Source organism: Anastrepha ludens, chromosome 6 (assembly GCF_028408465.1).
Source record: "Anastrepha ludens isolate Willacy chromosome 6, idAnaLude1.1, whole genome shotgun sequence".
Lineage (NCBI taxonomy): Eukaryota > Metazoa > Arthropoda > Insecta > Diptera > Tephritidae > Anastrepha > Anastrepha ludens.
Genome location: NC_071502.1, coordinates 63,185,572 through 63,194,363, shown reverse-complemented (window position 1 = coordinate 63,194,363; position 8,792 = coordinate 63,185,572). Strand labels below are relative to the sequence as shown.

Below are 8,792 nucleotides of genomic sequence, written 5' to 3'. Positions count from 1 at the left end.
TTGTATTAAGAACAACACGAGAAAGTAGAAAAATTAAAATTGATCGGGAAAAGTCAGTTGAAGCACAAAAACAAAAAAATAATGAAATTAATAAAACGAAAAAAAAGAGAAAAGAAAATCACTTAAGAAGTTTGGAGTATTGAATAAAAAACTGGCGTGGAAAGGAAAATAGAAATAATGGAATGAGCGATCGATTCGACGAGTCATACACACTTCTTTCGCACAGTCGCCCTGGCACCACAATCCCCAAACAGCCACGCAACCCACCCATAACACTAGCCCTGAAGTTATTTCATTAAAATTTTAATTGACGGACATTTTCCGGCAAATCAACTCAAGCGAACGTGCGACAGTCGCAAAGGCGATAAGTGATGGACAAGAGTTTCGAAAAAGGCAGCTTATGCTGGTAAGTAGTAGTAGCGGCGTTGCAAAAAGTATGGACGGGCAACTTTTCGTCACCAATTTTCAAGGAAATTGCAAGCTTTGATGTATTTTTTACTCAAGTTAGATATTTTCCTTTTAGTGAATAATTGGTTTTTTTTTCTCTTTCACTGCGAAGTGACCAGACCACGTTGTAACTGTTGCTACCACACCCTGAGAGTCATGAAAAATTGTCACTAATAAAAGATGGTTTGAAAAATTCTTTAAAAAGTCAGCATTTGGCGAAGAAAGGAAGTGTAAAGTGCAATCAAAAGAAAAGGAAAAGTGATTTAGATGAAGTGAATGAATATTTACGAGCTTGCCACCAGGGAAGTGGCCTGACACAGCCAAGCGTTTGGGCGGCAGTCGTTTGTTAGCAACTTCAAAGGTATCTTGGCAAGCTGACACAAGCGAAGGAACATTAACATGCGCTCGCTCGCGTCAACTGAATCATTTGGCAAACGCTGACTTAAGCATGTGGACATGAAAGGAATGCATGAATACGTCTAGGAAAGAGCTATGGCAACTTGCACGCGAATCAGTTAGCTCAAAAGCAGTACAATGGTAGAGAAGGCAATGAGACAGCAAGAAAATATGCAAGGAGTTGGTTGTGCGCACAGGAAACTCAGCTATGCAACACCTACCCGCAAGGATAGCTGCTGAAATGCACATAGGTGGCATCGTTCCTCCCACACACCCAACTCATTAGCGCAGGGAAAAGCAGTAACGGAAAATACATAAAATTGACTTGCGGTTACTTGCCACCTGCAACAACCACTCGCCAAGTGGTAAGTGCCACCAGCAACCCAAAACCATGCCCGCCTTTAATGCAGTACGCAAGCAAGCCGGCGGCAACACTCCTGGCCTTACCAAAACCATACGGCGCGTCTGTGCGTGTGAGATATATATACATACATGCCACATATACACAAGGCAAGCAAGTAAGCAGTAAGTAAGCGAACTACAACAATAAAGGCCCCAAACCAAATCACCTGACTTGCTTACAAAATAAAAGGCTGAGGTTGAAAATCAACAAAAGCGGCAAACAATAGCAAAAAATGCGCAACAGTTGCATTTATGAACCCCGACAACAACAAAAACGACGAAAGGAGTGAAACTCCAGCTGCCCTAATATCAGCAAAGACTTTCATGCAACCAGTCGACGTTGTAGCGTCGTCAGACCAACTGCCTCGTAGCATAGCCTTCGGTCGCCAAGCAAGCGAAGTAACGCAAACATATCCTGCGGTAAGTTTTCTCATTTCCACCTCAGCTCAGTTCAGTGCTCAACTCTACTCAGGTCTACTCACACTGACTGACTGTAGTTGTCGTTTGGACAGTAGCTGTAAATGCTCAACCGAAATGGGCAAAGTGAAAACTATGGAAGCGTGACGATGCGAGTGGTTTTAACCTGGTCGTAGTAGATGTGGAGCGACGTAGTCTCTCCTATCAACAGCATTGCCAGCTGTAACACTTTGGTGTCTGCCAGCAACCACAAGCCCAAGCACATACACAAACGCAAATAAACAGTGAGCTACAGAAGCTGACAGATAGACTTATGGTTTTGTTGTAATGAATGAACGCAGTGAGGTTGCCAACCGACGGCTCAGTATAAATTAAAATTATATATGGCATGAACTTTTTTAGAAGACCTTCTTTCACGGAAGACTTTCCGTCGCTCTTTTTCCATAACTTTCCCTCTTAATTCATTCTTTTCTCTTATCCATATACTCGTAAGTCTTTTTCTTCCCTTAAGTATTTTTTTTCTTTGACGTTTTGAAAGTGTTCTAATATGGTGCTGCAGTATTTTTGATCTCACGGACAAGCTGTTGCTAATTTAAAGGTCTAGACAAAGCTGGTTGTAAATCAAACGGAGTATCAGGAAGCTCTCGGAGATGAGACCACACCAAGTAAACTTTTCGTTTCATAAGCCTGATGATAATTGTCGAAAGTAGGCTCGATGAAATGATTTGCGAATGCAAATGCTTAGCACAAGCCAATGAAATAATAAGAGAATATCACAATAGAAAAACTTCCCCTAAGCAGGTGGGCTACGTATGAATTCAGCGAACCGCTAACAAGAACATTCGCTAATAACGCCACGGCATCGTTCTAGTCAAGCCTCAACGTTCGTTTATTATGGGCATCCTTAATCAAGCATTACCCATTATGATGTTATTCCTTTTGAGGTTTGCATAAGTAGGTACACAGTGCGCGCTGCAATTCGACCTTCATATGGTATTGTTATCTTACATCAATGGTCTTATTACCATGAGTTTCTGAACCAACTTCTCTTCTAAGATCTTTCCCTTCGAGTTTCTGAAAACCCTCTAATTTCTTATACCACCACTTTTTATCACCGTTGTCCACCTTACCGGGATATCATGGAACCTCATAGGCCTTACAGCAATATAGAACCAATATGAAAGCCGGATGGAAAATGCTATGTCTTGCCGAGGAGTCTGCAGACGTAAATGGAATTGGAGGTTTCTTTCTGGACCCTTTCCTTTACATTCAATACGTTTCATATGTTATAAGCAGCTTAAATGTATTGCTGGATGTGAGACCAAGTTAGGGTCTTGCACTTCGCTGTGAAAACTACTACCCACTCTCTGGATATTTAGTCCCATCTTCTTTGCTCAATCGCACGATCCTTTTCCCTAAGAGTATTTCGCTCATCACGGGTTCGATATCTGCTTGAGATGATATCGACCAGTTCTTCAGCCTATACAGTTATCTTTGGTTGTCCATCTGCCATTATGTATTGCAAGGCTTATCCGTTAGAATGAAGTCTCCCAAAAAGGCTTCCATTGAGATGCTGTTTAAAGCTCTTTAATTGTCAAAGAAGACACCGATGGTATGTTCAAGGGTAGTTCCTTCTTCAGCTCAAAATTATGGCAGTTATAAAAGTTCACAAAACTTGATTGCATTACATATATAGCGGAAAGTCTCTTTCGTCTAGCGCACTGACCGGCTTAGCGCAATCATCTACTATAATGGGGATTTGAATTCCTACTTCTTTATTATAGGACTAAATTCAGCTCTTCATCAGCTTTTGTACAAGATATACAATTTGTTTAAATTATACTGTATGTACAATAAAAAATACTAGTTATCGATAGAACTGGATGTCCAACACTCATTCCAGCGTTTGGGAGGGTGTCCGGATGGCCTCGTAGTCATCAGTTTTCCTGTCATTATTGATTTAGCCAACCTATGGTCGGACATGCGTAGCACATGCTTTCCATTCCCTTCTTCGTCTTCCACTACCACTTGAGCGTCTGCTTAGATATTGTCATGCTCTTCGTCTTGGCTACCTACATATATCTTCATACTAAATGTAGAAACAGCTTTCTCGAATACATAGAACAGCCGCTGAAGGTCGTCTTCGCTTTCCGACCTTATAACTGTGCCATCGACGTAGCACATTATCTTGACTTCATTTCCCAGCAAATATCCTCTTGTCCGTGTAGATTTTACAGCAGATATTATCTCGTCCATATTCAGATTAAATAGGTTAGAACCTAAGCTGTCGCCTTGTCTTATCTCTCTTCACACCGGTATTTGGGTTTATATTTCATTATAGTCTTGACGGAAGTGTTTACGATGTTGACATTTCTAATTACTGCCAGAATATTTTCAATATTGCGTTTGTTAGTGCATTACAATATGAAGTCAATGGCTACTGAATCATTTAGCTGTAATGAACATTTGCTGAGAAAACTCGCCAAACCTTAATAAATCCCGAAACTAAATAGGTTCCATTACTTTTAAAGTCATCTTAAGACTTCATAAGAATTGACTGGCTATTACATCTGCTACCTTTTCAAATTTAAAGTTCTGAAGAACGAATTAAATAAACTTATTTAAGGTAATAGACAAAATAAAGTATATTAAGAGATAAGCCCACATTATCTCTGGCATCTGGCAATCACTTTCCAGTACCAAACCCCTTTATGCCGACCAGCCAGTAGTAGAAATAAGCCTGCATCGGCATCGCCGCCTATACCAGAACACCTACAGCGAAGCAGTCTACTCAACCACATCGCAAGCATCAGGCGAGTCCAGAACAGTGACAGCAGCAGCAACACATCCTGGCGGACAAACATGCCGCCAGTGACTGCTGGTGATGACTGAACTGGGCATCCACAACCATTCGCAGCCACAGACGTGCCAAATGACAACACTTTTAGCAAGCAAAGCAGAAGTGTGCTTGTAAGGCCCATTAATGTGCTAGTGACATGTGTCCTGTAGTCGCCATATGCGCGCGGTGCACTGTGTGTGTGCGCGCTTGTGTGTTTATATGGAAGCATCGGAGGAATGCTTTGCAACCAGAGCAATATGTTGTCCTCTATGCTGCGCTTGTTTGCGATAAGCTCGTCTAAAAATGCTATCCTCGACTCTCTGTTTGTGCAGAGACCGGCTTTCGCTGCGCATGTGCCCACACAAGCGCCCTCCCTTGGCTGCGAGGAAATGCTGATTTGGCACGTTGATGGGCGCGATAGCGGCACTGAGGCGTGGGCGGGCGCGCTATGGTGACTTTCGTTATGTAAACAATTTGTGAAAGCCAATGCTTTGCAAACTGATATCCTGCCGAATTGTTCAGTCAGCACAACTCGGTTTCAGTCGTACTTTAGCATTCGCGTTAAGCGGTAGACGGTGCACACGAAAAATCGCATCAGGCACATAGCTAACCGCAACAAGCTAACTTTAGAGAAAAAAAGAAGTGAGTAGAACAAGCAAAAGCAAATAAAACAAAAATGCCGGTGGTATTGTAAACGCACAACACCAACAACAATACTACATTTTCTAACTAATACTCTGGTACAACTCGGGTTAGTTGGCCTAAACTCAATACACTAACGCGCGCTGTTCACATCATTCCTTTGCTGAACTTCCCAGTCGAAGAACAAATTTTTAATTTCCGGTCGCGCGTACTCAACGTTCGTTCGTCTCGAGGCATTTTGCAACGTCTCTGTAGTAATCGGGGAAATAGTCGGCGCGCGTGTTTTCTTTGTTTATTCGTTACGCGTTGTGCCGCGCCCGTTCAGTGTCATTGTCAGCAGCGCCCATTGTTGTTATCACTGTCAGTGTTAGTGTCAACGCCGCTAATCCGCTGTGCGCGTCGTGTTTTCAATTTCGAATAACAACAACAAACAATCAAGGGATTAATAAGGAAAGCAAGGAAAAAATAAATAAAAAAGAAGTAAAAAATACAAAAAAAAATTTTAAAATTAAAAATTGCGCCACAAGCAAATATCTAGTATTGGCGATGATAAGACATACATATGTATATACACGTATGATTTAATCAAATGCAGAGCAAAATTTAATACCCTTAAAGCGTATTTTTCCCACCATAAGATTGGCTTAACAAATAAAATACTTTTCTGCCATGCTGCATAACTGGCATTTATATCCAATTCCCGTATAAACACCGCACTGTAATCACTGCTCGTTTTGCTTATTAAGTGTTTTGCAACTTTACCTGTCACAAAACCAGCCAACTGCCACTCGACAGCTACGCGCGTTACCGTTACTGCTGCTGTCACGCAAGCATATTAATGAGTTGTCAAACGCGCTTATGCTCCCACTGCCCAACAACAAAAACAATAAGTACACAAGCCAATCCTACTAACTAACACTTCCTGCCAGTGCACACAAATCCGCATTCAGCGCGACTTCATTTGCGAGCAGGGATTGCATGACCGCGCTTTGCGCTTACCGACTTGTTGTCGTGGTCGCGTTGGCCGCGTCGTTCATGCCTCATTAGTGTGTCATAAAAAGTTGCTGTTGTCATATTGTTACTGCGGTTTCAACAACAAAAACAACAAAAAAAAAACAAATCGAGTTGACGCGCGCTAACAATAGCGTCGTATTAAAAGGATTAGAAGAGTGTTGAAAGTCTCGAAATACAACGCCTAGTCGCGCGGCATGCAAAAGGACACTAGCAAATAAATGCTTTTGTCCTTATCAGCTACAACGTGTGCACTTAAAAGTATATAGGTGTGTGTATTTAAAAGTGTTAGCTGAGAAACAACACTGAGCCGAGCCGAAGTGTCTGTGAGTGGTAAATTATTAAAAAAGCTGAAAAAACTAAATTGAAGTGGTAGACTAGCAGGCGGGCAACCCAGCCGTCGTTGTTAAGGCTAGTTGAAATATTATCCAGCGAAATTGCTGAAAATGCTAAATCACCGGGATAAGTGCGTTTAAGTAAAAACGTAAAATAACGGCAGCAACAACAATCACAAATCACAAAAACAGCATCTACAAAGAACTATTTTTTATGCCGGGCGACCCTAATCCAAGCGCTCAACGACACAACGCTCAGTAACCCCCGCACCTAGCCCCCTCTTTTGTATACGGCTCCGTTTTCAGTAGTCACTTGATTGTGTTAGTCCTTTGCCAGTTCTTGTGTCTGTCAGCGCGCTTCAACAAGAGTACAATAAGCGCTAAAAAGGCCCCAAACGCGCATACACAAATAAACATATAAATAAATAAAAGTGAATACGAAAATTCAAGTATGTGAAGCTGAGCCGCACGTAAGTGTGTTTGCGTGCGAGCGCCTAGGTGATATGTGTATTGTTGCGCATATGTAATTTTGTATCGCACTTGGCCTTTACGTGCTTAAGCCCACCCACAAACCACCTCTGCTTGCGTAGTGAAACGTGTAAATCGTGAGCGTGTCGAATTACCAAAAAAGGATATATTACATTATACACTTATAACGGTATATGCGAAATGTCCTTGTCGTAGGATATCATTTCACATCAATTTCGGTGTCGAGCAACTTTCCAACGGCAAGCGTTAGCGCTCCAACTACGTTGCGCTGTGCCCACCAACAGCAATTTCACCGATGGCCCAGTTGCCAGCGAGTCTGCGAGACAGCCAGTCTAGCGCATAAGCTCCTCAACTATTCAACTGTGCTCAAGCCGGCGACCGCAACACCATTTAAGCTGATTGCATTTTGATAAGTGAGGATTTAATGTGTTTTTCATAAACAGTATAAATAGTATTTGCTGCCTTCCTTTTTTGTTTTGGTTATTTGTTGGTTGGCAGTACACACGTCCTCCTTTGCATATAAAGTGTACACACATACTTACATTTGTTATTATATTCATACCACTATTATAAGAGCGATGTATTATACAAGTATATTAGTGTAGGTGTATGCTATGGAAAAACGTTCACATAACGGGTATCAAGTGTCTTATTGCGTAGACCCAAAACCGACTTAAAAGTTCAGCCTGTAAGTAGCAACATTCTGAACTTATTTTAAAAAATATTTCTTTACGTTTATACCTTTGCTCCTTGAGCTCACACCATGCGAAATGTGACACTTTTTCTAGCTACTACAAAATCAATATGAATTGCAGTTGTTCTTTTCAATTTATTTTTAAGTTACTTCTAAAAAATAGTGACTACACTGGCGAGCATAACTGCGTACCTGGTTAGTTTTGTTTTCAATATTTGCGATATTTTTCAAGTTAACATTTTTTATTATGGTTTTAATATTTTGCATGCTTTAAACAAAATCAAATACATAAAGCAAACTTTAAAATGTTATAAAAATGAAGAAAAATCCAACAAATTTTCATTTAAATTTTGAAGTTTCTAATCTGAACTTTTAGATAAACTTTGGTCACGCAGTAACATTAGAATTTTACCATTGAAAGAATCGCGCGTATTCAAAAGATCTTCCACAATATGCGCTTATATGTTATATATTTACTTACACCCTATGGTCATAAGATACCGGGAATGTTTAAATAAAACAAAACAGAATTAAATTTCAGCCAAATTTATTTTATCTCCTTCAAAATATGACCCGTTTGAAGCAACGCACATTTGCCAACGTTTAACCAAGTCCGCCATGCATCTCTGGTAGGCCGACGAAGGGATGGCCTTCAGCTCCTTCGTCGCATTCTCTTTGATCTCTCTATCGACTGAAATCTCCTTCCACGAAGTGGTAACTTCAACTTGGGAAACAAAAAGAAGTGGCACGGGGCAATATCAGGTGAATATGGTGCTTGCACGATGGTACTTACTTGGTGTTTGGTCAAATAATCCAGCACAATTTGGGCTCGGTGCGATGGTGCGTTATCATCATGCAAAATCCAAGAATTCGTTTAAATTTCCTTCCTTGTTCACTCCTCTCGGGAGCATAGGGTCTCAACAACACTCAGCCTTGCGTTGGATTCTTTAATCTGTTCTTGATTTCTGACAGGCTAGGTGATTAGACTGCCGCTACCAGTCCTAAGTAGTGGGAGTGTCCACCTGTCGTTGCTTAGGAACAACGCCTTCTTACTGCTTCGAGCGCCATCTGCGTCTCACATTTTTCTGGCAGAAGGATCGCACTTTGCTAAATTTCGTGT

General features: G+C 41.2%; 1 protein-coding gene across 2 annotated transcripts in view; it reads left to right on the top strand.

Moving 5' to 3' along the window:
- Positions 1 to 1,138: 1,138 nt before the first annotated feature.
- The window catches only part of LOC128866834 (tyrosine-protein kinase Dnt), a 213,354-nt gene continuing 205,700 nt past the window's right edge, over positions 1,139 to 8,792 (top strand). The window contains exon 1 of one of the 2 annotated variants that reach the window (XM_054107835.1): positions 1,139 to 1,665. The gene's annotated coding sequence lies outside the window, so the exon portion shown is untranslated. Of the gene's footprint in view, positions 1,666 to 5,062; positions 7,392 to 8,792 lie in introns of those variants that run through there. The other variant, XM_054107833.1, reaches the window with a different exon arrangement.